At 46.8% G+C, this 26,765-nt stretch overlaps 1 protein-coding gene and 1 long non-coding RNA gene across 4 annotated transcripts in view; one reads left to right on the top strand and one right to left on the bottom strand.

Moving 5' to 3' along the window:
* Positions 1-791, bottom strand: part of RNF24 (ring finger protein 24) — a 72,598-nt gene extending 71,807 nt beyond the window's left edge. The window contains exon 1 of one of the 2 annotated variants that reach the window (XM_014735049.3): positions 544-791. The gene's annotated coding sequence lies outside the window, so the exon portion shown is untranslated. The remainder of the gene's footprint in view (positions 1-543) is intronic. The other variant, XM_070247769.1, reaches the window with a different exon arrangement.
* Positions 792-827: 36 nt separating this feature from the next.
* LOC102148368 (uncharacterized) lies at positions 828-24,461 on the top strand. 2 transcript variants are annotated; one of them, XR_011431028.1, is made up of 4 exons: positions 828-892; positions 22,041-22,216; positions 23,922-23,996; positions 24,241-24,461. It is a non-coding gene; the product is annotated as an uncharacterized lncRNA (long non-coding RNA). The 2 variants fall into 2 exon arrangements; XR_002802814.2 differs by lacking the exon at positions 828-892 and adding an exon at positions 21,120-21,889.
* Positions 24,462-26,765: the final 2,304 nt, after the last annotated feature.

Genomic DNA, 26,765 nt, shown 5'->3' with positions numbered 1-26,765 from the left:
TCATTAATGAGTAAGCCAAGGAGAGAGGTCTCAGCCCAGACCAAGCCAGGCACGCAGTGACAAACTGGGACGAGACAAACGCCACAAAGAAAGGGGAGGAGCAGATGGGGACCAGGAAAACACTGCCACGCCGCGCCCCCCACGGCGCGCTCCCACCGCCAACACGGAGGCAGCCGTCCTCGCCATCCTCGTCATCGCCTCCCCGCTCATCCCAGCCGCCTCCCACGCCCAGGACCCGACGCCCAGCCCCGCGCGCCGGGCGCCGCGAACCTCTCCTCGGTGACCTCGCGGTGACAGCCCCCCGCCGCCCTTTGTGCCGGACTCACCCTCCGGCCCCGGACGGACCCTTCTCGGCGACCCACCCGGCCTGGAGCCGCTGTCCCAGCCCTCCCTGCCCCCCGCCGCACTGTCCGGAGTGTGCGTGAGGGAGGCTGCCGCGGCCCGCGGTCTCCTCAGCATCCCGGACCCAGACCCGCCAGGTCCCCTCAGCGCCAGCCTAGGGGCGACGGCCCTCGGCGCCCCCGCCCTCGCTCGCTCACTTACTCGGGAGCGCCGGCGGCGGCGGCGGCAGCGGCAGCAGCGGGCGTGCGGGACCGTCAGCACAGAGCGCTGGGCTGCGGGCGGCGAGCGTCCTTCGGGACTGAACACGGCTGAGGTGGCGGCCGCGGACTGCGCGCGGCGCCCCCGGCGAGGGGCGGGCCCGGCGGGGGAGGGGCGGGCGCCGCGCCTCTCATTCATGCAGCGGGGGCGGGGTGAGGGACCCGGATGCCCGGGCAGCCCCCGCCCACCTCGCTCAGGGTTCCGCCGCTTCATAGTCTGCAGTGCGCAGGCGCGGCCCTCCTTGGCCGGGCCTGGAAGTGCCTGGCGCGCTGGGGTTGTTCTGCAGACTAAGGTACCGCGGAAAGATTGTCTCCCTTATTTGTTTAGTTTCTTTGCCTGTCCTATAAACATTTTTAAAAGTGAAAGCTTAGAACGCTGCCTCCTTCCTCGCATCCAGCCTACCAGTCACCAGGGGCACAGGGTTGGGCTCTGGCTTGCCCATTAGTTTAGCGGGGAGACGGTACACACCGCCTCCTTCCTCCGTCTGTCTCTCCTGTAGCGGGTCCTCTCAGCTGAGGGTTGAGCCCGCAACAGTGGGTGAGACCCAGAATCTGCCCAGATAGTGGAGAGAAGTGTGTGCAACACACAGTGCATTATATTATTTATTTACATCGACCTAGTCCTCTCAGCTCCCATTCCACAAGGCAGGCAAGAAAGTGACCTTGGTTTTGAGGGGGTGGGAGGAGGGCTCAGCCCTTCCTGCAATACCAAGGCCTAGGATCTATCTAATGCAGCTCCAAGGATCTAGAGAAGCCTCTCCTTTTGGGTTGTTAACCTAAAAATAAAGAGCCAAAATGAGAGGCAGAGAGGCGTTTATTTTGAGATCAAAGAATTGCAATTCAAGGAGCATAGATTCAGGTAGAAACTCAAATACTGTCCCGATAGGGAATAAATGTCAGGGGCTTTTAAAGGCAAAGAAGGGAAGTTTGCATTACAAAGAATGTTAATTGGGGTTGGTGGCAGAAAGCTAATCTGGGCTAAACTTAATTGATTGCTGAGGCTAGCTAGAGGGAGGCAGAAGTCCCTCCCTGGGACAAGTTGCAGCGTTCTCAGAATATTTGTATCTTGACTCAGTTCAAAAGTTTATGTTCTGCCCGATGAGGACGACATTCATAAGACCCATTTCCTTAATGGCCTCCTGGCTCAATTTTAAAGCCCTTAGACATGAGTGACTCCATTTTGTTGCACATTTCACAGGGTCTTAGGCAGGCAGTGTGTTCTGCTGAGACACCCTTCTGTTCCCACCCCCTTGGCTCTCCCACTCCTGGGCCGCAGAAATGTTTGGCAATACTGGGAGTTTGCAGTGGGTCTCCCAGCTCTCCCCTGTGAGGCTCCTCAGCTGTGTGTGTGGGCACTGCAGCTCCGGGCTTGCAAAAATGATTGCCCAACTGTCCTTAAGTCCCTATGTCTCCCTCTGAGGTTCTCCTTCCTTCTCCTACCCTCAGGTCCCCTCACATAAAACATAAACAGCTCAGTGGCTTAATTTTGGAAAGCAAAAGTCATTGGGGAAAGTGCTGGCAGGCAAGTTCCTTCTGCTTTGGCAAACCATAAACCTCCAAGGCCGGGGGAACAAAAGACAGAAACATCAGTGAACATCTCAGGAAGTTATCTAATGGTCACAGTCCCCCGAGGTGAGAGATGGATGGAGGCAAAAGAAAGGGTATGGAAGACCCATTCTTCCCCCAGAGCTGCCTGTCAACTCCTATCCCCCTCCCACTCAACCCAGGAACCTGGGGGTCCCTGTCTTTGTTCCCTGCTAGCTCAATGGTAGGGATCGCTGGGAGGGCCTTCTCAACTCTGGTTTGCTGATAGCTCTCTGTCTAAGTCAGGCCTGCTCTTCCCTCCGCAGGGCTATTGCTGAAGTCTCAATCCCTTCCCAAGCAAATCTATTCTCATGATCTGCAGATGTCCCCATGTTACTGCCATTTTCTTTTTCTCTGCCCTATGTGGCTCTTTGACCCTTATTTTCCGGCTGTTTGCAGAGCAGCACCATTGTGTTTCACCCTCAGTGCCTGTGGGTTTGCTGTTCCCTCTACTAGGAAAGCAACACTTATCTAGCAACACTCAAAAGTCACTTTTTTTTTTTTTTTATGATGTCTTCCTTCCTGCCCCCACCTCATTGAGAGACTTTCTTTTGGAATCCCCACCTGTCCCCTGTACCCACTTCCTTCAGCACCAGGCACACTTAGGGTTCCTACTCATTTGCGTATTTTCCTCCCTGACAAGAAGATGAGCCCTTTAACAATAGGAATGACATCTCCTTGAGACCTAGCAGGTGCCTGGTGCACAGTGGGCATACAGTGGTTGAGGAGGTGATTCTCCCCGGTGGGCCAGGGAGGCACCACAGCGGGGAGAAATGCTGAGCTCCCTTTGCCTTCTCCTCCCTTCTTGTGGTTTCCTTCCCCTGCCCAGTTTTGGGAAATCGGTTTTGTTTATTTGTTTGGAAAGCTTGGCTAGAAATTTGCTAGTCCAAACAGGCTGTAGGGTAAATGGTGGAGTGGCTCCAGCTTCATGTCCTTCATCCTCGAGAAAATTAGCAGAGGGAGAGAGAGGATGTAAGGATGTGAGGAGCAGGAGCCATGTTCAGTTGCTATTTCAGGGAGACTCATTCAAATTTTGTTGAGGCATCGCTTAGCTCAGCTGCCTTTTGGAGTCAGGGAGACAGTTTCCCCTTGGGACTGGCCAGCTGGAACTCGGCCTCACAGTTTCCACAACATGCATGGCAGGATCCTGTCCTTCTGTCCCCAGTAGTGGATTGTTCCTTGTTCCTCTTGGGGGAGAAGTCAGAGTTTCTGGTCTCCTGGTGTCTCCAGCTGGGGATTCATCTGCTGATCGGTGATCCTATCTGCCTAGTGATACAGAATGTTCTAGGATGCCCTCACCACTCCTAACCCCACCTCCTTCTCTAGTCAAGATGCATATGAGGTGTGGGTGCACTAAGAGAGGTCTGAGTAGGTTAAGTGGGTACCCCAAAACAGCAGGCATCTGGAACTTGAAGTAGTGACTTTCTCAGCTAACATGTTCCCGTATTCCATATGATGGGGGGAAGGGTGGGAAAAGACTTCACTGTTTAAGGGTTCTGAGGATGTCCCTCTTTCTGTCTATCTCCCCTACACCCAGTCCTTCTCATCTTCTTACATTCTAGTTTCTTTAAAGTATTTTCTGGGGCCGGCCCAGTGGCGCAACGGTGAAGTGCGCACGTTCCACTTCACTGGCCCAAGGTTTGCCGGTCCGGATCCCAGGTGCGGACATGGCGACGCTTGGCAAGCCATGCTGTGGTAGGCGTCCCACATATAAAGTAGAGGAAAATGGGCATGGATGTTAGATCAGGGCCAGTCTTCCTTAGCGAAAAGAGGAGGATTGGCAGCAGTTAGCTCAGGGCTAATCTTCCTTAAAAAAAAAAAGAAAAAGCATTTTCCTCATCTCCAATCCATTTCTCAGAAAACTCTGCACCTACCCATATGGTCAGAAGTCCTTTAAGACTCCTCCATCTTCTGAAAAAGAAATGACATCTAATTTTAAATCGAATGTTTGTGACTAATTTTGGAACAGCAGCTTTCTGGATGGTAGCTGTAGTGGGAACGGGCTGGTTTTAGTCATCTTGGATCTGTTTGTTGAATGACTGCTTGGCTGATAAAGGCAAAAATCAGTCTTTCAAAGAGAAGCTGGAAATCCAAGATTGTCCACAGCCCAGCCCCTCTGTCCATCCTCCCCACCTGGTGGGGCTTATCCATCTGTTGGGTGGTAGGAACTATCCCAGAAAAACATCCCTCATATTGGCTAATCACTTGACTGCTTAATTATCTAGAGCTCTGAACGAGCCCTTCAAGGAGTGCCACTATTTCTGTAAGAAACTGAGGTGTGTGCTACCGTGTTCCCTGAGCCCCTTCATCAGAGAAGTCCAGAGTCTTCTGCTGATCTCCTCCTGCTAGAACCCTCCCGATGGTCCTCCCCTCTTCACAGCCCATGTGGACCTCTAGCTGGAGGGTGACTCTGCCTTTGGATGGACAGAACTGCTTCTCAATTCAGGATGAGTATGCATGACTGTGAAACAGCACAAGTGGGGAGGAAATGTGGGTTCCTATGTGTGCGGTAGCTTTGGGTCAGGCTGTGTAGGAGTTCTGTTTCCCCAGCCACCAACAATCCATGTTGCCTTTCTGCCACACATAGGCCCAATCACCCAAACAGAACTCAGAGCTCTTGAAAATATAAATGTGCTCAGCATCCCATGGGGGAGCTTCCTAGCTGAGACCAGTCACAGATGGAGGAAGTGGAGGCAAAATTTCCCAGGGGTGGTGCAGCCTGTTGACTCCCTTCTGGGTTGGAGGACACCTGTTTTAGTGTGGATTCCCCCAAGAGCAGACTCTGAGATGAGGGCTGCAATGCAGGTAATTTACTTCAGAGGTGAGCCCAGGAAATAGGAATAAAGAAATGGGGAAAGCAAGATACGGAAGGGAGAAGGTCGAGAAGCCAATACTAACATGTGTTGAAGGACTAGTAACTGCCATGGGCAACTGGGGCTCCATGCTGCTGGGAACCCACTGAGAAACTTTGTGGAACAGCCTCAACACTGTCCTCCCAAATGATGAGGAGGCTGGAGTATTTATCCACTGACTTCCACCCCCCTGTTGCTTACAGGTGACCATCAGGGAACTTTCAAGTTATGTCTGTGCAGCAAAGCCAGCTGCGTAGCTCAGGTCCTCCTGTCTTTACCACTACTACCCATTAGAATACCCCAACACCACAATTCCTGCCCCTCCTGAGTTCTCCCACCCAACTGTGTTACGGCCTTTTCTCTTTGCTGGGTTCTTAGGTCTGAGCTTGAAAGAGGAAGTGAAGCGGGCTGATATCTTTGCCCACAACCCATTCTAGGAAAAAGGAACTATGGTGGTTTACTTCTTCCCCCATTTCAACCTATCCAATATACCTAAACAGCTCTCAACCACCTTCACCTCATCCCAAAGCAAGGGACAGGAAAGAGGGCGAGGGCAAGGAAGTAGGCAGGCTTTCTGGAATGACTTCTGGTGTCAGAGAGTCATACAAGCAGAGCTAGAAGGGTGAGCTCTCTCATTAGAAAGATGAGACTCAGTATCTTTTGCTTCTCCTGCTACTTGCGGCACCTGCGCTAGACAGGCTTCCCTGATTTATCTTGGCTTTCCGCTGTTCTAACCCACTTGATCGTAATCAGGACTCAGCCCTTTATACCCTCGGAGGCAGGTGAAGGCCGTGACTCGGGGAAGAAGCTTGAACTCTGTAGGGGAGACACAGCTTCCATCACAGGCCTCTGGCTCCCTTCCCTGGAGTTCTCGCTTGCCTGTCTGTCATCCACAGGGACTCACAGGAGGGGCATGCTGGGAGGAAATGTCTTAATATCACCAGAGGTTTTTTTTCCCCTAGGTTAAGATGGTTTCCTTTTGCTCCCACATTTCCTCTTTCTCCCTCCTGAAACCCATGAAAACAACTATAAAGGAGTTGTTTTCTAAAAAGACACAAACTCATGAGGGCAGAAACGACAGAAGAAGAGACATTAGCAAAAAGAATTTTGGAAGCTAGAAGACAGATGGATGAGTGGTAATTGACTTAGCAGCCCCAAGAAAGCTGAAACCCAGGGAAAGCTAAGAACAGCCCTATTTTCATGGCAAAATCCTTAAAAAAAAAAAAGGAATTGGCAGTCAGATAGCTCTGGAATGGAGCAAGCCAAAATCAGGAGAACTGGGTGAAAGGTGACTGGGAAAAAGTTAAAGTCCTAGTTCCCCTCTCCTACCCTCCACGCTGCAGGGCCCTCTCCAAGCAGGCAGAGGACTGAAGATTCAGTCTCTGGAGAGGGTTAAACAGAGGGTCTCTGAAGTGTGGGCACCAGGCACGGCTGAGAACAAAGGTTTCATGTGAACAACAGGAGCATTAAGTGAATATTTACTCACTGCAGGCTGAGATCATCGGCTTTCTTTTCTGCTCACTTCCCAAATCACTGGCAGCCACGCTCCACCCCCCTTTTCTGGGATTTCTGACCAGCCAAAAAGGAAAGAACTCAGAATGCTGGCATTGGAGTTTCCAACAAATGATCACCTCCGTCTCCCAACAGTGAGTCTCTGAGTTGACAAGCCCAACTCTTGCGCTCAGGGCTTTCAAGAAGCTTTTCAGGCCTTTACTCTAAGAGCAGACAGCCAAAGGTCACGTCTTAGGTTCCCTAGAAACAGAAGCTGAGATGGGAATTCCAGTGCATGTGATTTATTGAGAGTGGGCTCTCAGGAGAAGCCTCCCCCACTACCCACATCTCACCTCCTGCAGAAGCAGCAGGGGAAGGAGCTGAGTAAGGATGTGGTCTCAGCTGAAGTCTAGCCTCAGTCTGATCCCATAGGGAACCTGGGAGTGTGAACTGCATCATAGAGTTGATCTCAACTTGAAGCAAGAGGGCTGGTTTGTATCCACATACTAATCAATTGTTGACTGTGGGCTGCCAGAGAGGAGACCTTAACCTCCTGGCAAGACAGCTCCTGGCTGAGGTCAATTGTCTAGAGAAAGAGGGCAGCTCTGATCCATTAACAACGAACATTCACAGGAGCTGAGAGTATGGGCAGGACACTAGTAACATTTGCTACAGAATACCAGATAGCTGAGGAAAACTGCTAACATGGAAGACAGAGAACAAATAATGAAAACAAATCAAAGCACACAAGCAAACTAACAATAAAAATAAACAGAAAGAAGCAAATTGGAAGAAAGCAAGACTTATTCTCAAGAATAAGAGAGGATATTACACCCATGAAACAAAAATAGGATGCTATTTTAAAAGACAGGAAACAAAAATAAGCTTTTAAAACAAACAAACATAATAGAAGAAATGAAAAACTCATTAGATAATTTGGGAAATAAAGTCTGAGTTATCTCCCGGAAAATAGATCCAAGAGACAAAACAATGAAAAATAGGAAAGAAGAGAAGGACATAGGAGGAACAGTCCAGAAAGTTTAACATCTGAATAACAGGCATTCTAGAAAGAGAGGGGAGGAAATCATTAATGAGATGATTCAAGAAAAATTTCTCAAACTGAAAAAACATAAATTTCCAGGTTGAAAGGGCCCACAATGTGCCTAGTTCAATGGGTAAAAGTAGGCCCAACCAAGGTACATACTTGTGAGATTTCAGAACCCTGGGGACAAAGAGAAGATTCCACAAGCTTGAATTAAAAAAAGAGTCATATACCAAGTCTCAAGAATCTGAATGGCTTCAGACTTCTCTTCACTGGAACTGTTCCAGCAACACTGGAAGGTAGAATACCAGAGTAATATCTTCAAAATTCTAAAGGAAAGTTGTTTCGAATCTAGAATTCTATATCCAGCCAAACTATCAATCCAGAAACAAATGGAATAAAGACGATTGCAGATTTGCACAATCTTGTGCTTCCTTTTCTAGAAAGTAACTGAAGGATGTACTCTACCAAACTGAAGGAGTAAACCAAAGAGAAAGACACAGGATACAGGAATCAAGGGATCCAATACAGAGGTGAGGTCTGGGGAATCCCCATGACGCTGGTATAGTGTAAACCAAGGAGGATTGGAGCAGAGAGACTCAAGACACAGACATGTTAAGGATCGTCATTACCAAGATGACCATTGCCATTGTACCATCTTTATAACCAATTTTCTTAGAGGCACAGACTTTTGAGATAAATTGGCTGAAAGAGATTCCATTTGTTGTTGGAAAGAGCACTAGCCTAATAGCATTGAGGCTTGGCTTCCAGTTCTGGCTTTGTCTTGAAGTAGCTCTGGGACCTGGGCAAGTCTCTTTTCCTCTCTGGACCTTAGGATCATCCTCTGTGAACATCAAGGATGGGCTAAGTGAATTCCACATATCTTTAAGGCTGTCTTTTCTAGAATGTCTTGTAAGTGGAATCATGCAGTATGAAGCCTGTTGAGTCTGACTTCTTTCATTTTAGCACAAAGCATTTGGTTTGACACAGTGATCAGCAATTACCACTGATCTTGTTTTCAGCTCCCCTCCAAAGCACATTCTGAGACAAAAATTCAAGTGCAAGTAGTTGATGTGGGAGGTGATCCCAGGAAGCACTTGTTAGGGGAATGAAGAAGTGAGACAGGGAAAGGAAGGAAGCCATTACAGGGTGTGTTATCAACTGACACGCCACTGTGAGCAACAACCTCCATCCTATTGGGACTATAGGATCCAGTGCAGAACACACACTTCAGAGCTATCTGGCCCAAAGGGTGAGGTTACTGGGATATTTATCCACCAATTCTATGTTTGTCATTGGTTGAGGGTTGCTTCTGGGGGCCTTAACTCTCCAGCACTTCTGACTTGCCCAGTACGTGGACGGAGCATGTTCCTGTGGCCAGAAAAGAAAAGTCCTCAGGCAGAAAGTTACAGTTGTTCACAGTAAGCAGCTTTTGGTGTGCAGAGGTGAGTGCTAAGGGAGGTGTGTGGGGTGCCGGCAGCATCAGCTACACCCTGCCCTTCCAAGGAGAGAGTGAATCCTTCATATACCACAAAACAGCTGCAGAAGGAGCCTTGGGGGCTTTTGGGGTGGGGCCTGAGAAGACAGCCAGGACAATGAACCCAGGGCCCCATTGGAAGAATTCTAAGGTTGGGGACTTTTTGCCGTGAAAGTAGGAGGGGTCTCTGAGAGGTAAGACTACTCTAGCTGAAGACTAATGGGACCCCCTGAAAACAGGGCTATGTCCCCACTGTTGAATCCCACCCATGCCACCAGCCCCCTCCTCCATTAGAGTCAATCCCCTCATGTGAACAATGGAGCTTTTTCTCTAGACAGTTGGTAAAACAGGCTTGTATTACTTACTTAAAATGCTTAATTGTCTTAGCAAATTATTGGTGTAGTGGATGTGCATCTCAGCAGAAAAATGCAAATGTGCAAGAAACATCTTTTAATTTTCACAACCCAAATTGAATTCAGTTTCTGTTGTGAGCTTCATTCTGTGTTGGTGTCACCTTAGTCTCAGTCAGTTGTCGCCCAGGTTTGTGGGAGGCTTTCAGAAACCAAAAGCATTGACAGATGGCATCGAATCTGCATCATAACTGTCCACGTAAGCATCATACGAGATGTGCTCTTCCGACCTTGTCTGTGATGGTCAGTTCACACAAGTCATTGCTGGCCCAAACCTCATCCTTGACTGCACGATTCCTTGGGGGCTGGCTGTCCCTGCGCCAACTCCTGCACTCTTGATTCACAGGATATTCTAAGGTTCTGTGATGGGCCAACAGCAGATTGTCCAGGACTCTTCAGATTTTCTGGACTATTCACAGATGTATGCAATTAATTCTATTACTTCCACACTTTGCTTGCTCTTGGGAGCCCTGACAGATCTGGCTCAACCTGCCGTAGGCACATAGCCATCTCTATTGTGAGATCTTACTGCTGTCCTGAGCTCTACCCAGGGTTCTCTCTGCATTTGGATTTCCCAAACCAATATGGGTTTCATTTGAGGAAAGAAGGCAACGTGTGGAGCTCCTTTTCTCAGGCACCCACCATCATGTAACTCTCCTCATCACCCAGTTTGGAGATTTGTTCTAGAGCGGCTGTTGGTGAGTGAGTGCTTGCTCTCAAAAAAATGCTTTCTCTCGATGGGATCCAAGATGGCGCCGTGAGTAGTCCTCTTTGTCTCTCCCCCTTCGAGTCTACAATTATTTGGACACTTATTGCTTGACAAAGGATATCCAGACAGCATCTCAGGACGTCTGAGATACCCACGTGACTATACATCGGAAGGCAGATGGACTTTCCTCCGGGAGGATGTGGAAATAGGTGAAAACTCTCCGACCCCGACGAGCAGCCTAGTACCCGCAAGCGGCTTTCTTCCAACGGACGCCCCCAGAGGATCTACACACATCTAGGGCAGGAGCGAGCACACAACAGAGGGGCGACGGTGGAAACAGGTGACCAGAACCCTACCTAAACCCCCCGCAATTACTCCTAAACGCAGAAGGAAACTTTGGAGTTGCACACCTGAGCCCACGGGGAAAGTCTCTCCCCGCCATTGGCGGGGAGACCCCGCCTGGTGTTCGCGGCGCCCGGAGGGTCCCAGAGAGAGTCGCTGAGGGTACGGAGGGCTCCCAGCTGCCGTTGCCCACCGGGGCTGGGGGAAGTTTCAAAGGCCGGCTCTGCGACCCGGAGGGGAAGCGCCGGAGTTCCGCCCGGGCAGCAGACAAAACTCTCTGTCTGCCATTAGCAGAGGGGCCACGCACAGCATTCACGGCTCCGGGAGAGGCCCGGGGAGAATCCCAGAGGGCGGGGCGACCCCCAGCTGCTGCTGCCCGCCCCGTGGGACTAGGGATTGCCGGAGATCTCGGAGAGGACCGGGGCTGGGGGAAGTTTCAAAGGCCGGCTCTGCGACCCGGAGGGGAAGCGCCGGAGTTCCGCCGGGGCAGCAGACAAAACTCTCTGTCTGCCATTAGCAGAGGGGACATGCACAGCATTCACGGCTCCGGGAGAGGCCGGGAGAGAATCCCAGAGGGCGGGGTGACCCCCCAGCTGTTGCCCGCCCCGTGAGACTAGGGATAGCCGGAGATCTCGGGGAGGACTGGGGCTGGGGGGAGTTCCAGAGACCCAGCTTCGTAGCCTAGGGGGAAACCCTACAGGCTCACAGCAGCCTTAGGGAAAGCCTCTGCTCAGCACCAGTAGAAGGCACCCAGCCGCCAGCCATAAGGCTGGAAGACCCCAGGGCAAAAGCAGCATAGCTAGGTGAACTAACCACAGACTGTAGAAGATGCCAATAGCTCTCCTGCGACCCATAGAGGACAAGTGAGATTTTGTGGGTGCCGACAGCAACGGAGAGACAAATATAAGTGATCCCACCCCTGGCCGCTGGAAAAGCCCATAACACTGTTGCAGACCCCAAGGAGAGAGCACATCTAGGTGGGCTGCAACAGTAGGCACCAGCAGCCTGAAGCCCCCCTGTGACGGCCCCCACGGCAGAGGAGGGAATCCAAAGGGCCACTGTGCCTACGAGGAAGGGCCCAGGCCCAGTTAGCAACTGCGGACAGAGTTCCTGGTTGGTGCAGTATAAACAGCTGCTCCCCTACCGCAGCAGCTGAAACAAGTGAAAGGAGCAACTAAACTCTATCTCCATGCGGAGGCACAAATCAACAACATCAAGCAATATGAAAAAATACATTAAATCTCCAGAACAGAAAGAAAGTAACAAATACACAGAAAACAATCCCAAAGAAAATGAGATATATAACCTAAATGATGATGACTTCAAAACAGCCATCATTAAAATTCTCAATGAGTTAAGAGAGAATTCTGACCGACAACTCAACGAGTTCAGAAGCTATGTCACAAAAGAGTTTGATACGATAAAGAAGAACCAAACAGAAATATTGGAAATGAAGAACACAATAGAGGAGATTAAGAAAAATCTAGATGCTCTGAACAGTAGGGCCGATAATATGGAGGAAAGAATTAGCAATTTGGAAGATGGCAATATAGAATTGCTGCAGGCAGAGGAGGAGAGAGAAGCAAGACTAAAAAGAAATGAAGAAACTCTCCGAGAATTATCAGACACAATTAGGAGATGCAACGTAAGGATTATAGGTATACCAGAGGGAGAAGAGAAGGAGAAAGGGGCAGAAAGCCTATTCAAAGAAATAATGGCTGAGAACTTCCCAAATCTGGTGAGGGAGATGGATCTTCAGGTGACAGAAGCCAATAGATCTCCAAACTTTATCAATGCAAGAAGACCAACTCCACACCATATAGTAGTGAAGCTAGCAAAAGTCAACGATAAGGAGAAAATACTAAGGACAGCCAGGCAAAAGAAACTAACCTACAAAGGAACCCCCATCAGGCTATCAGCAGATTTCTCAGCAGAAACTTTACAGGCTAGAAGAGAGTGGAATGATATATTCAAAAATCTACAGCCGAGAATTCTCTACCCAGCGAAAATATCCTTCAAATACGATGGAGAAATAAAAACTTTCCCAGATAAACAAAAATTAAGGGAGTTCATTGCCACAAAACCTCCTCTACAGGAAATCCTCAGGAAAACCCTCATTCCTGAAAAATCCAAAAAAGGAAAGGGGCTACAAAACCAAGAGCAAAGGAGATAAGTAGAAGGACAACAACAGAGAGTAGCAGCTCTACATCAGAACAGATTAAACCATGGGACGAGAAACAAAGGAAACTGAAGAAAACCGGAAAACAAGACACAAAATGGTAGTGGTAGGCCCCCACGTCTCAATAATCACTCTAAATGTAAATGGATTGAACTCCCCAATCAAAAGACACAGAGTGGCAGGATGGATCAAAGAACAAGATCCAACAATATGCTGCCTCCAGGAAACACACCTCAGCCCCAAAGACAAACACAGACTCAGAGTGAAGGGATGGAGAACAATACTCCAAGCTAATAATGAACAAAAGAAAGCAGGTGTCGCTATACTAATATCAGACAAGGTAGATTTCAAAGCAAAACAGATAAAGAAAGATAAAGAGGGACAGTATATAATGATAAAAGGGACTCTCCACCAAGAAGACATAACACTTATAAATATATACGCACCCAACACAGGAGCACCAAAATTTGTAAAGCAACTCTTAATAGAACTAAAAGAAGACATCAACAACAATACAATAATAGTAGGGGACCTCAACACACCATTAACACCAATGGACAGAACATCCAGACAGAAAATCAACAAGGAAATAATAGAATTAAATGAAAAATTAGACCAGATGGACTTAATAGATATATATAGAACACTTCATCCAAAAACAGCAGGTTACACATTCTTCTCAAGTGCACATGGAACATTCTCAAGGATTGACCATATTTTGGGAACCAAAGCAAACATCAATAAATACAAGAGAGTTGAAATAATATCAAGCATCTTTTCTGATCATAATGCTATGAAACTAGAAATCAACTACAAGAAAAAAGCAGAGAAAGGTGCAAAAATGTGGAGACTAAACAACACGCTTCTCAACAAACAATGGATCATTGAAGAAATTAAAGAAGAAATCAAATTTTATCTGGAGACTAATGAAAATGAGAACATGACATACCAAATCATTTGGGATGCAGCAAAAGCAGTCCTAAGAGGGAAATTCATCGCAATACAGGCTCACCTCACTAAACAAGAAAAAGCTCACATAAGCAACCTCAAACGATGCCTAACAGAACTAGAAAAAGAAGAACAAACAAAGCCCAGAGTCAGTAGAAGGAGGGAAATAATAAAAATAAGAGCAGAAATAAACGATATTGAAACAAAAAAGACAATAGAAAGGATCAATGAAACAAAGAGTTGGTTCTTCGAAAGAATTAACAAAATTGACAAACCCCTAGCCAGACTCACCAAGAAAAGAAGAGAGAAATCGCAAATTAATAAAATTAGGAATGACAGGGGAGAAATCACAACAGATACCAATGAAATACAAGAGATCATAAGAGAATACTATGAAAAACTATATGCCAACAAATTGAACAACCTGGAAGAAATGGACAAATTCCTAGACTCCTACAATCTCCCCAAACTGAATCAGGAAGAAATGGAGAATCTGAATAGGCCAATCACAAGTAAGGAAATAGAAACGGTAATCAAAAACCTCCCCAAAAATAAGAGTCCAGGACCGGACGGCTTCTCCAGAGAATTCTACCAAACATTCAAAGAAGACTTAATACCTACTCTCCTCAAACTGTTCCAGAAAATTGAGAAAGATGGAGAACTCCCTAACACATTCTATCAAGCCAACATCACTCTGATCCCCAAACCTGACAAGGACAACACAAAGAAGGAGAACTACAGGCCGATATCACTGATGAACATAGATGCAAAAATCCTCAACAAAATTTTGGCAAACCGATTACAGCAATACATCAAAAAGATTATACACCATGATCAAGTGGGATTTATACCAGGGACACAGGGATGGTTCAACATCCGCAAGTCAATCAACGTGATACACTACATCAACAAAATGAAAAACAAAAACCACATGATCATCTCAATAGATGCAGAGAAAGCATTCGACAAGATCCAACACCCATTTATGATAAAAACCCTCAGTAAAATGGGTATAGAAGGAAAGTACCTCAACATAATAAAGGCCATATATGATAGACCCACAGCCAACATCATACTCAATGGACAAAAACTGAAAGCCATCTCACTGAGGACAGGAACAAGACAAGGGTGCCCACTTTCACCACTCCTATTCAACATAGTACTGGAGGTGCTGGCCAGAGCAATTCGGCAGGAAAAAGAAATAAAAGGAATTCAAATAGGTAACGAAGAAGTAAAACTCTCGTTGTTTGCAGATGACATGATCTTATATATAGAAAACCCCAAAGAATCCACAGAAAAACTATTAGAAATAATCAACAACTACAGCAAAGTAGCAGGGTATAAAATTAACGTGCATAAATCAGTAGCATTTCTATACACTAACAATGAACTAACAGAAAAAGAACTCAAGAACTCAATCCCATTCACAATCGCAACGAAAAGAATAAAATACCTTGGGATAAACTTAACCAAGGAAGTGAAGGATCTATACAATGAAAACTACAAGACTTTCTTGAAAGAAATTGACGATGACATAAAGAGATGGAAAGACATTCCTTGCACATGGATTGGAAGAATAAACATAGTTAAAATGTCCATACTACCTAAAGCAATCTACAGATTCAATGCTATCCCAATCAGAATCCCAAGAACATTCTTCACAGAAATTGAACAAACAATCCTAAAATTCATATGGGGGAACAAAAGACCGCGAATTGCTAAAGCAATCCTGAGCAAGAAAAACAAAGCCGGCGGAATCACAATCCCCGATTTCAAAACGTACTACAAAGCTACAGTGATCAAAACAGCATGGTACTGGTACAAAAACAGGTCCACAGATCAATGGAACAGAATTGAAAGCCCAGAGATAAAACCACACATCTATGGACAGCTAATCTTCGACAAAGGAGCAGAGGGCCTACAATGGAGAAAAGAAAGTCTCTTCAACAAATGGTGCTGGGAAAACTGGACAGCCACATGCAAAAGATTGAAAATTGACCAGTCTTTTTCACCACACACCAAAATAAACTCAAAATGGATCAAAGACCTAAAGATTAGGCCTGAGACAATAAGTCTTTTGGAAGAAAATATAGGCAGTACACTCTTTGACATCAGTTTCAAAAGAATCTTTTCGGACACTGTAACTCCTCAGTTGAGGGAAACAATAGAAAGAATAAACAAATGGGACTTCATCAGACTAAAGAGCTTCTTCAAGGCAAGGGAAAACAGGATTGAAACAAAAAAACAGCTCACTAATTGGGAAAAAATATTTACAAGCCACTTATCCGACAAAGGGTTAATCTCCATAATATACAAAGAACTCACACTGCTTAACAACAAAAAAACAAACAACCCGATCAAAAAATGGGCAGAGGACATGAACAGACATTTCTCAAAAGAAGATATGAATATGGCCAATAGACACATGAAAAGATGTTCATCATCGTTAATCATCAGGGAAATGCAAATCAAAACTACACTAAGATATCACCTTACACCCGTTAGATTGGCAAAAACATCCAAAACCAAGAGTGACAAATGTTGGAGAGGTTGTGGAGAAAAAGGAACCCTCATACACTGTTGGTGGGAATGCAAACTGGTACAGCCACTATGGAAAACAGTATGGAGACTTCTCAAAAAGTTAAAAATAGAAATACCCTATGACCCAGCCATCCCATTACTGGGTATCTATCCTAAGAACCTGATATCAGAAATCTCAAGAGTCCGTTGCACCCCTATGTTCATCGCAGCATTATTTACAATAGCCAAGACGTGGAACCAGCCTACATGCCCAGAAACTGATGATTGGATAAAGAAGATGTGGTATATATACACAATGGAATACTACTCAGCCACAGAAAAAGACAAAATTGGCCCATTCACAACAACGTGGATGGACCTCGAGGGTATTATGTTAAGCGAAATAAGCCAGTCAGAGAAAGACGAACTCTATATGACTCCACTCATAGGTGGAAATTAGTATATTGATAAGGAGATCTGATCGGTGGTTACCAGGGAAAAGGGGGGGTGGGGGGAGGGCACAGAGGGGGAAGTGGTGTACCTACAACATGACTAACAAAAATGTACAACTGAAATCTCACAAGGTTGTAATCTATCATAACATTAATAAAAAAAAAATGCTTTCTCTCAAACATGTATATTGTCTACATATTCCTTTAGGTTTCTTTCTAATGGACTTTCTTTAAAGTTAACTCTTTTTTTTTCTACAGGGGAAGATTGGCCCTAAGCTAACATCTGTTGTCAATCTTCCTCCTTTTTTCCCTCCCAAAGCCCTAGTACATAGCTGTGTATAGTTGTAAGTTCTTCTGGTTCTTCTATGTGAGCTGCTGCCACAGCACGGCTACTGGCAAGGTGATGTGGTTCCACGTCCAGGAACTGAACCTGGGCTGCTGAAGCAGAGCATGCTGAGCTTTAACCATTAGGCCATCAGGGCTGGCTTTAAAATTAACTTTGTTTTGAGATAATTATAGATTCACATGAAGCTGTTAAGTAATAATACAGAAAGATCCTTGAATCCTTCACCCAGTTTCCCCTAATGGTAACATCTTTCGTAACTATAGCACAGTATCAGAGCCAGGAAATTGAGATTGATACAATGTTCCAATCTTACTCACTTTTCTCCAGTTTTACAGGCATGTGTGTGTATTTAGTTTTATGCAATTTATCACAAATGTAGATTCATGTAATCACCACCATAGTTGAGATACAGAATAGTTTGATCACAAGGATCCCTGTGCTGCCCTTTTATAATCACATCCATATCCCACCTACCCCACTCCCCCGCCATGCTGTCCATAACTCCTGGCAACTACTAATAGAATCTCCATCTGTGTAATTTTGTTATTTCAAGAGTGTTACATAAATTAAATCATACAGTATGTAATCTTTGGAGATTGGCTTTATTTATAGAGCAAAATTCCCTGGAGATTCATCCAAGTTGTTGTGTGTATCAATAGTTCCTTGCTTTTTATGCTAAGTAGTATTCCACGGTATGGATGTTCCACAGTTTATTTAACCATTCACTCACTGAAGGTCATCTGGACTTTTCTAATTTTTTTTTTTTTTTTGAGGAAGATTAGCCTTGAGCTATCATCTGCCACCAATCCTCCTCTTTTTTGTTGAGGAAGACTGGCCCTGAGCTAACATCCATCCCATGTTCCTCTGCTTTATATATAGGATGCCTGCCACAGCATGGCTTGACAAGCGGTGCATAGGTCCACAGGCAGGATCCAAACTTGCCAACCCTGGGCTGCTGCTGAAGTGGAACATGCAAACTTAATCACTGTGCCACCAGGCTGGCCCCTGGACTGTTTCCAATTTTGACTATTATGAGTAGTTGAAATGATACAATAGTGATGAACATTTGTGTACTGGGTGTTGTATGAACATAATTTCTCTGGGATAAATGTCCAGGATGCAATTGCTGAATCATATAGAAGTTGCATGTTTAGTTTTATAAGAAACTGCCAAGTTGTTTTCCAGAGTAGTTGTGTCATTTAATATTTTCCCCAGCAATGTAGGAATGATCCAAATTCTTTACATTCTCACCAGCATTTGGTGTGGTCACAACTTTTGAATTTAGCCATGCTGGTAGGTGTGTAGTGATAGCTCATTGTAGTTTTACTTTGCATTTCCCTAATGCCCAATGATGTGGAACATTTTTTTCATGTGCTTATTTGCGTCTGTAGATCCCCTTTGGTGACATGATTGGTCAGATCTTTTGCCCATTTTTTAGCTGGATTATTTGTAGGGTTTTTGTTGGTTTTGTTTTTTTACTGTTGAGTCTTGAGGGTTCTTTAGATATTCTAGATACTAGTCTTTTGTTGGATTTGTGGTTTGAAAATGTTTTCTCCCAGTTTTTGGCTTTTCTTTTTATCCTCTTCAAGGGTCTTTCACAGAGCAAAAGTTTTTATTTTGAAGAAGTCCAATTCATCAAATTTTCCTTTTATGGATTGTGCTTTTGCTCTTAAGTTTAAGAACACTTTACCTAGCCATAGATCCTGAAGATTTTCTCCTATCACAGTGCCCAAAGTCAAGGGTCCAGAATAAAGGGGCTGTGAATTGGCAACACCTGTCCAGAGGAAGCCAGCACTGTGAACCAGGGGAAGGTAGCAGAAAGGGCTGATATAAAATGGAGAAATACACCAAGGAAGACATTTTCAGTGGTTATACATATATATAATATATATAAAAAATTATATATATATATGTAATGTGTGTATGTACATGTGTATGTGGGTATACATGTGTTTGTGTGTATGTACATGTGTGTAAGTACATGTCTGTGTGTGTATGCGCACATGTGCCTAGGGGGAGGGAAGTGGAGGAACGGAGATGAACACAACAGTAGCAGGGGCCTGGAAGGAACAAGAACAGTAGGAGGAGACAGGTAGGGTGGGTCTACTTCTGAGGAAGTGGCCCTGTCTGAGGCGGAGCTGCAGAGAGTGGTTGGAGCCCATGGATTTTACAGAGAGAAGTTTTAAAGGCTGCCAAGAATGTGCACATGAGGTAAAAATACAGGAAGGGAGTGTGGCCTGGAGCTCCAGGCCAGTCAGAGGGTGGGCTGAGCCTTCCTATGGTGTCCACAAGTGCAGAGAGGGAGGAAAAGACAGGGCTCTGAGACTAGGGAGGGGAAAAAGAAAGAGAAACTAGGTTTGTTATGGGAAGTTGGGCTGTGGTTTCATATTTGGAAGTGCCTGTGTGTGATGTGTGTTAAGTGTTGGGTTTGGTAACAGGTTGAGGAAGAACTAGAAATTTGCAACTTCTGTAAAGTCTTTTGTTCCCTATTAAAAACCCTCTGTGCATATCAAATGAGATTAATCCATGAATTCATGTAATAAACACTGAGCTGCTACCAAGTCCTGGGCAATGTTGTTTGCACTGGAGATACAAACAGTGAACAAATGAGGTGAGTGAATGGACTCAGGGAGTCAGAGGCATGATAGAAAGGGAAAGAGAAAGTATGAAGGAGGAGGGAGTGGGCGAGTGGATGACAGAGGCAGAACAGGCTTTTCTCTGCAGTGGATGATGTGAGGTTTTCAGTATTCTTGTCACCTGCCAGGGGAGGCTTGTCCAGCTCCCACCCTCCAGCCACCTGGCCTGAGAAGCAGCTTTGAAGCATATGTTCTCCACTCTCCTCCTGCTTGGAGCCCTCCCCTCTTTCCTTCCTTCCTCTTCCTCTCCCCAGGTCTTCCTTCACCCTAGAGCTTGGGAGGACCAAGGCTGGAGCAGACAGTGACTGTGGCTTTCTTCTCTTGTTTCCATCTTTTCTTCCTTGCCTTTGGACCCAATTCAAAAAACAAAGATGAATAGAAACCTACTCTGGGCCTGGAATCATGCAGGAGATATAAGATGAGCGACTTTGTGACTAAAGGCAATTCTCCAGCAAGGGGGCATCTAGGAGCCATTAGCAGCCGATACACATAGCAGCTGGGCAAGGGGAGTGCCCGCTAGTGAAGGGGATCTATGTGAGGCACCAACAGCACCCATAAGAGCAAGGAAGTGGAATAGCAGATAATCTCACCCCCTGCTCGAAGGAGTGCAAATTGGTATGACTTTGGAGAGCAATTTGGTAATATCTGATAGAGTGGAAGACGCACATGCCCTATAACCAGCAATTCCACTTCCAGCCATAAACCCTAGAGAAACGTTTGCACGTCCACAAGGAGATGAGTACAAGAATGTTTGTTGCAGCATAGCTTGAAATAGCAAAAATTAAAAAAAAATGAAATGTCCATCTCACAAGAAGTTGGATACAGTCACACAATGTAGTAGGTAAAATGAAGAAGAGTTATAAGTATCATCAGAATGAAAAAACATGCTACAGAATGATATGTATAATGTTGGTATTTATATAGTTTAAAAACATGCAAAATAATATGATGTAGTATTTACACATGTATATATATGTGTGTATATATATATATGCTTGGGAACGCTAATACTCAGTGTGAGAGTCAATATAGGGTAGAGGGACTTGCAGCCAGATTGCTTGGATATGCGTCCTAGTTCCATCTCTTGCTAGTTATGTAATCTTGGAAAAGTTAATTAACCTCTGCAGGTCTCCCTTTTATGTGTAAAATGATAAATAATTGTTTTAGTGAGCAATTGCTGCTCTAATGCTGTGTAACAAACAACCCCTCAGCCCCGTGCTTTACAAGCATAAATATTTATTTTTCATTCATAAGTCTATCAGTTGGCTATGGCTCTGCTGGGCTTGGCTCTAGGCTGTGGCTTGGGTTCAGGTCTGCTCCACTAGTCTCCCCCAGCAACTATCCAGGATGTGTTCTTTCCATGGCAAAGGTCACAAGCAGAAGAGAGGCAACTGAAAACACATGATGCCTTGTTAAGTCTTTGGCTCGGAACTGGCGTGTTGTTTCCACCCACATTCCGTTCGCCAGAGCAAGTCACAAGGCTGAAATGAGTGGTGTGGGGGAAGCTCACTCCACCCACAGAGAAGCAGAGCAAAGACACAGGGAGAAGGAAGAACTGTGAGCAAATAATAGCACAGTGGTGCCTACTCCCTGCAGTTGTTTGGAGGATTAAATAAGTTAATATACATAAAGGGCTTAGGGTAAGGCCTGGCAAATAGTAGGAGCTATATTTTTATTAATCAGGAGAACAACAAACTCTGGGAGAAAGGAGGGATTTAACTCTGTCAAATTTCCTTCCTTTTTTTTTTAGAGATAATAAATAAAAAGAGGGAAAGTGTTTGTTTTCAGGAGATAGCTTTTGAGATGGGTAGGAAGTGGCTAGTTCCAGAGGGCGTTGTTGGGGAGGGACAGACATTCCCAGCGGGTGGACGTGTGAAGTCTTGGGAGTGAACGAACTTATTCTGGGCGAGAGTCTTGCAGAGAGAGGAGGGCTGCAGACAGGACCTCAGAGAGCACTGGCATTTAGGCAACAGAAGGATGAAAGACTCGATTGTAGACTCCAGGAGGCAGCGACTGTGTGGTCTTGCTCATCTCAGGTTTCCCAGCATCGTGCCTGGCGTGTGATAAATGCTCCTGAGGTGCGTGGGGAAGGAAGGAAGAAGCAGTGAAGGAGACAGAGGTCAGAGAGAATCAAAGAAAACTGAGGGACAATCACCCTGAAAGCTGGAGGAGGAGATTGTTAAAGGGGGGTGGACAGCTACCTTGTGAACTGGTCTGCATTGGCCACTCTCCCACTCTGGATCCAGCCTTGCTGTCTGGGTGTGGTGTTCCAGGATAGATGGGACAGACTCTATTTCATTTGGTAGGTTTTGCCTCAGCTCCAGCTTCCAAGCAGCAGGAGCTGAAAGGCCCTGTCCCCTCGTGTCCATCTGTCTATCTCTTCATTCCACCACCCCCTTCTCTCCCTTTTCCCCTTGGCTTCAGTGGACTCCTTCGTCATGTCTCCTCTCCAGCATCCCTCCTCCTCAGGTCCCCACTGCGAGGAGGAACGTGCAGAGGCCCAGATGGGAAGGAGGCCTGGGACAGCTGAGGCTCTCTGGGACCTGGACCTCTTTGTTGCTCCTGCTTTGGCCTGAAAAGCTCCCCTGAGCCTTCAGGAAGGGCATGCAGCCAAAGGCCCATCGAGAAGGTAGACTCATTTCCTTATAAATTATGTGGTTATGAGGGCGGGAGTTTCACATGTGGCTTTTTGCATAATCGGGTTATCAGGTAGTTAGCCCATTAGAGGGCTCATAAATTGTCCAGCTGCTCTGACTCACAGCATGAGGCACCTGTGTGGTGAGCCAGAGGGATGGAGCTCTCAGGAGGAACCTGTTTGGTGGCCTGCCTATGTGGTGTCAGGTGGAGATACATTTTGCATCCTAAGTGTCACAAAAACCTGAGCTTCAGAATCAGTCTGAGTTCAAGTCTTGGCCCCACCACTTGCTGGCTGTGTGACGTTGGGCAAGTAACTAACCCTCCCTGAGCCTTTGTTTCCGTGTTAAGGCAATGTTGATGGTTTTAAGGTGGAGGATTGGCCTGGGAAGTCCAGCTGGCTGCTCCAACAGATCCCTGAGGAGGTCAGTGCGTGGGTGTGGCCACCATTCCTGGAATCCAATCCTTGGATTTCCCTCAGCAGTGTAGTGCTTGGCACTTTGACAAACCGTTGGGCAGGATCTGCTAAACTCGCTGTACTGGTTTCCTAGGACTGCAGTAACGAAGTGCCACAAACGAGGTAGCTTAAAACAACAGGAATTTATTCTCGCACAGTTCTGGAAGCTAGAAGTCAGAAATGAGGGTGTCAGCAGGGCCATGCTCTCTCCAAGGCTCGAGGATGTGTCCTCCTGGGGGGGTCACCATTGCCCCCTATCTAAGGGGCTCACTTTTCTGTGGAGGCTGGGGGCAGAGCACAATAACACATTTGTCAGTCCTAATGATATCGGGAGCCCTCACTGCAGGAAGAAAGGGGGGAACATTATGGAGCCTAAGCTAATTGGGAAGGATATTTGGGGGTCCTCACATCCTCTCCTGGCCCCTTAAGATGGCCCTGGATCCTCAGCATCCTGGTGTGCTCCCCAGGAGTGGGCAGGAGCAGTGAGCTCTGCCAAGTGCTGCCCCTTCTGGATCTCCCTCTCCCTGTCCCAGGGGCTCGCCACTCCGCCATGTCCCACCACCTTAGACAGGGCTGGTGGGGACTGGTGGGAGATGCCTGAGGAGCGGGGTGCCTGCCTGAAGGGGCTGCTTGAGGAGCTGACTTAGCGGATGCCAGGCAGGCTGGGAGAGTGGGGCTGTCTCGGTTCCCAAGAATTCAGCTTCAGAACAAGTGGGGATTAAGAGTGTCATGAACTTGGTGCATGGGGACATGCCCCTGGGACAATGCCACTGAGCTGACCTCCTCCTTTCCTTTCTGTATTAGTCAGAGTTCTCCAGATAAACAGAACCAATAGGATATGTGTGTGTGTGTGTGTGTGTGTGAGAGAGAGAGAGAGAGAGATTTATTTTAAGGAATCAGCTCATACAGTTATGGAGGCTGGTAAGTTCAAAATCTATAGAGTGGCTCACCAGGCTGCAGTTAAAGTCCAAAGGCTATTGGCTGGCATAATTTCCTCTTACTCAAAGGAGGGTCAACCTTTTGTTCTATTCAGGCCTTCACCTGATTGAATGAGGCCCATTCACATTATGGAGAGCAATCTGCTTTACTCAAAGCCCACTGATTTGAATGTTAATCGCATCCAAAAGCACCCTCACAGAAATATCCAGAATAATGTCTGACCAAATATCTGGGCACCCCATGACTCAGCTAAAGTGACACACAAAATTAACCTCTGTACTAAAATGACTTTAACCATCCACAGGAATGGTAGCTCCCAGTCATTGAGGACTTACCTTGTGTTGGAGGCCTTGTGTGTACTTCCCAACACACCTGTATGGTAAGTGTTATGCTTGTTTCACAGATGTGTCAACTGGATCTTGCCCAACGTGACAGCCAATGTTGATGCCCCACCTAGATCTCTTTTTCCAGCCAGTGAGCTCTCCCCTAGGTGCTCCAGTGCTATATAGTTCAAAGCTTGCATCTGAGACCTTCTCTGGAGGATTGCCTGTGGCTGACACCCTTGTCCGGAACCTCTTGGGAACTTGCATCCCCTTTCCCTTCCCCTACCCCCTATTTTCTAGGTGTGGACGATGACTGATTGACACAGGGGGACAAAGCCTGGCCTGCTTACCTCAAGGGGGGACAACTCTGGACCATTCACCCCCCAGAGTTCCCCATGGGATCAGGCTGAGGTTAGACTCTGCTCAGACTCCATCCTTGTGGAGCATCTTCCCCGCCCTGTCCTGCTTCCCTCCTTCCCCTTCTCCTGAGATCATTTCCTCAGTAAACATGTGCTCAAGAATCCTCGTCTCAGGCTCTGATTCTAGAGTATGGGATGAGGAATTTAAAGCCGGGTCTAGCTGATTTCAAAGTTGGCCTGTTGAAACCCCGTGTTGTCCATAGCTGAGAGTGGTGAGCTGGCAGGTGTGAACGCATTCTTGGGGGAAGGGGGTCTTGGCTAAGGAGAGGAGAGAGTCCCAGCCTTTAGGAAGGTCTTGGTGGCTTTATTACTCCTTCCTTCACTTGCTCCCGCCTTGCTGCTGTCTCATTCCACAAAACATGGCAGCAGCAACAAGCTACTCAGTTAGGTACCTCCCCAGGGGCAGGGAGAGGCAAGTTGGTGGCTACACTTGTGGATGTGGGGACTGTGGGTCTGTAAGTCCCATCCCCAAGGCTTCTCAGAGCGGAGAGTTAGTTACATCTTTCAGGAGCAGGAGGCCAGATGTGCTGCTACAGGAATGGACTCGAAGTCCTGAGCAGCTCTTTGAGAGAGAGCATGAGCTAAAACCCGGCAGGGAGGCTGCCTGGTGAGCAGGCTCCAGGCCTAGGCTGTGGTCCGAGGCCCCCATTTGCAGCCCCCTGCCTGTGGGAGTGTTGAGTCATCACCCTGGGAAGGCCTCTGTTGGATTTTTCCATAACTGGGAGGTTTAGAAATGCCCCAGTCACACCTGCTCCAGTTAGAATTTTGCCTCCAGCTTTCCCAGGAGGCACCCAGCCCTCTCAGAGACAGCTGCTTAATTAAGGACAGCAAATAAGTGAGAGCTGGTGCTCCCAGGTGGAGCTGAGGGAATCTGGACCCCCCAGAGGGTGGAGCCACCGCCTGGCAGAGGAATTGCTAGGGGTGGCTGTGGGATGGGGGAAGGGCTCCTTGCTGGCCCCCAAAGAGCCTTCTACTCCACCTGGCTGGAGACGCAACAGACCACAAAGGACATGGTGCCAGTAGGCAGAAGGCTTCTTATCATAACAAAAAGAAGAGTGCTGGGCTTTTTGGTTAAAAACCTTTACTACTGACTTCCCTATGAAAGGATATAGTGTGGGGGCTTCGGTGTCAGATAGACCTGATTACAAACCTCTGTGCTATCCTTGTAAATTCTGTCATGCTGGAAAAGTCACTTAATATTTCAGAACCTCAGTTTCCTCATCCAGAAAATGGGCAACCATGCTCAGCACGTAGGCTTGCTGTCTGGGATGTGGCAAGTCGGATGAAGAAGTAGCTCAGCAAGAGGCAGAGAGAACCTTGGTGGGCTAGGAATGCGAAAGAAAAAGGCAGGCAGCTTCACTATGAAGGAGCTAATTTACTTCTAGAGCCAGAGTGGTAGACGTAAGGCCACTGCTCACCCATTCCAATGCTCAAGGCAGACATCACTGATTATGTCTGCCTATTCTAAGCCCGGATAAAGTCTCTAGGAAGCTTCTATTGGTTAATCAGAGGTGGCAGTCGAGATGAAACCTATGTGTTATCCCTGACCTTATGTCAGGATGGCCTTGATAGCTACCATGGAGGAGTCTCTGAATATGTGAGGAGGGATTTAAAGGAGAGAAAGTTTGCCTTTTAGGTGTCTTCTAGCTTGAATGCCTCGGGATGGAGGCGGTTTCTGATTGAGCAGCCCAAAAGTTCCATCATTTTCAGGCAGCTTGAGCTATTGAGCAGAGGTCAGGCTTGGTGTGGACCTTCCAGATGACCACCAGCTTGGCAGGGCCGGCCTCACCAAAGATGAACTCTTAGGCTGCTTGCCCCCAGGAGCAGACCCTGAGACAAGGATTCCAGCGCAAGTAGCTTATGTGTGAATTGATCCCAAGACCTCTGGTAGGAGATTCAGAAAGTGAGACAGGAAAGAGAAGGAAGCCAATGTAAAGTGCATTTCAAAATACGTTATCACTGTGGACGACTGGAGTTTAATCCTGCTGAGGAAGTCTGAGACAATGCAGAACACGCATCTGAGTTATGACATCTGAGGGGCAAGGGAGCTGAGGTTTTTATACACCAACTCCCATCAGTCATTTGTTGAGGGCTACTGGGGTAGGATGTTAACTCCCTGGTTACAGATGGTTAGAATGGGCCGGAGAAAGCTTTCAGGAAAAAGTCACAGGTACTGGCAGCTGGGAGTGGTAAAAGTCCAAAGCGGTATCTGCCATCCATGTGGTCCTCAAATCCGCAGGAGCCCAAGTGAGTCTGTTCACTGAAAATCAGAGCAGCCTAACTTTTGCCAGTGTGGGGTTCTCTTTAAAATGCCACACTGTGTCTCATTCTGCGCCACCCTTAGGGGCATAGAACACATAGTCCCTGTTCTGGACTATGTACAACCCTAATGATTAAAATATTAAA

The sequence above is a fragment of the Equus caballus genome, chromosome 22, assembly GCF_041296265.1.
Source record: "Equus caballus isolate H_3958 breed thoroughbred chromosome 22, TB-T2T, whole genome shotgun sequence".
NCBI lineage: Eukaryota > Metazoa > Chordata > Mammalia > Perissodactyla > Equidae > Equus > Equus caballus.
Note: the sequence above shows the minus strand (reverse complement) of the source record. Positions and strands in the feature narration are given on the sequence as shown.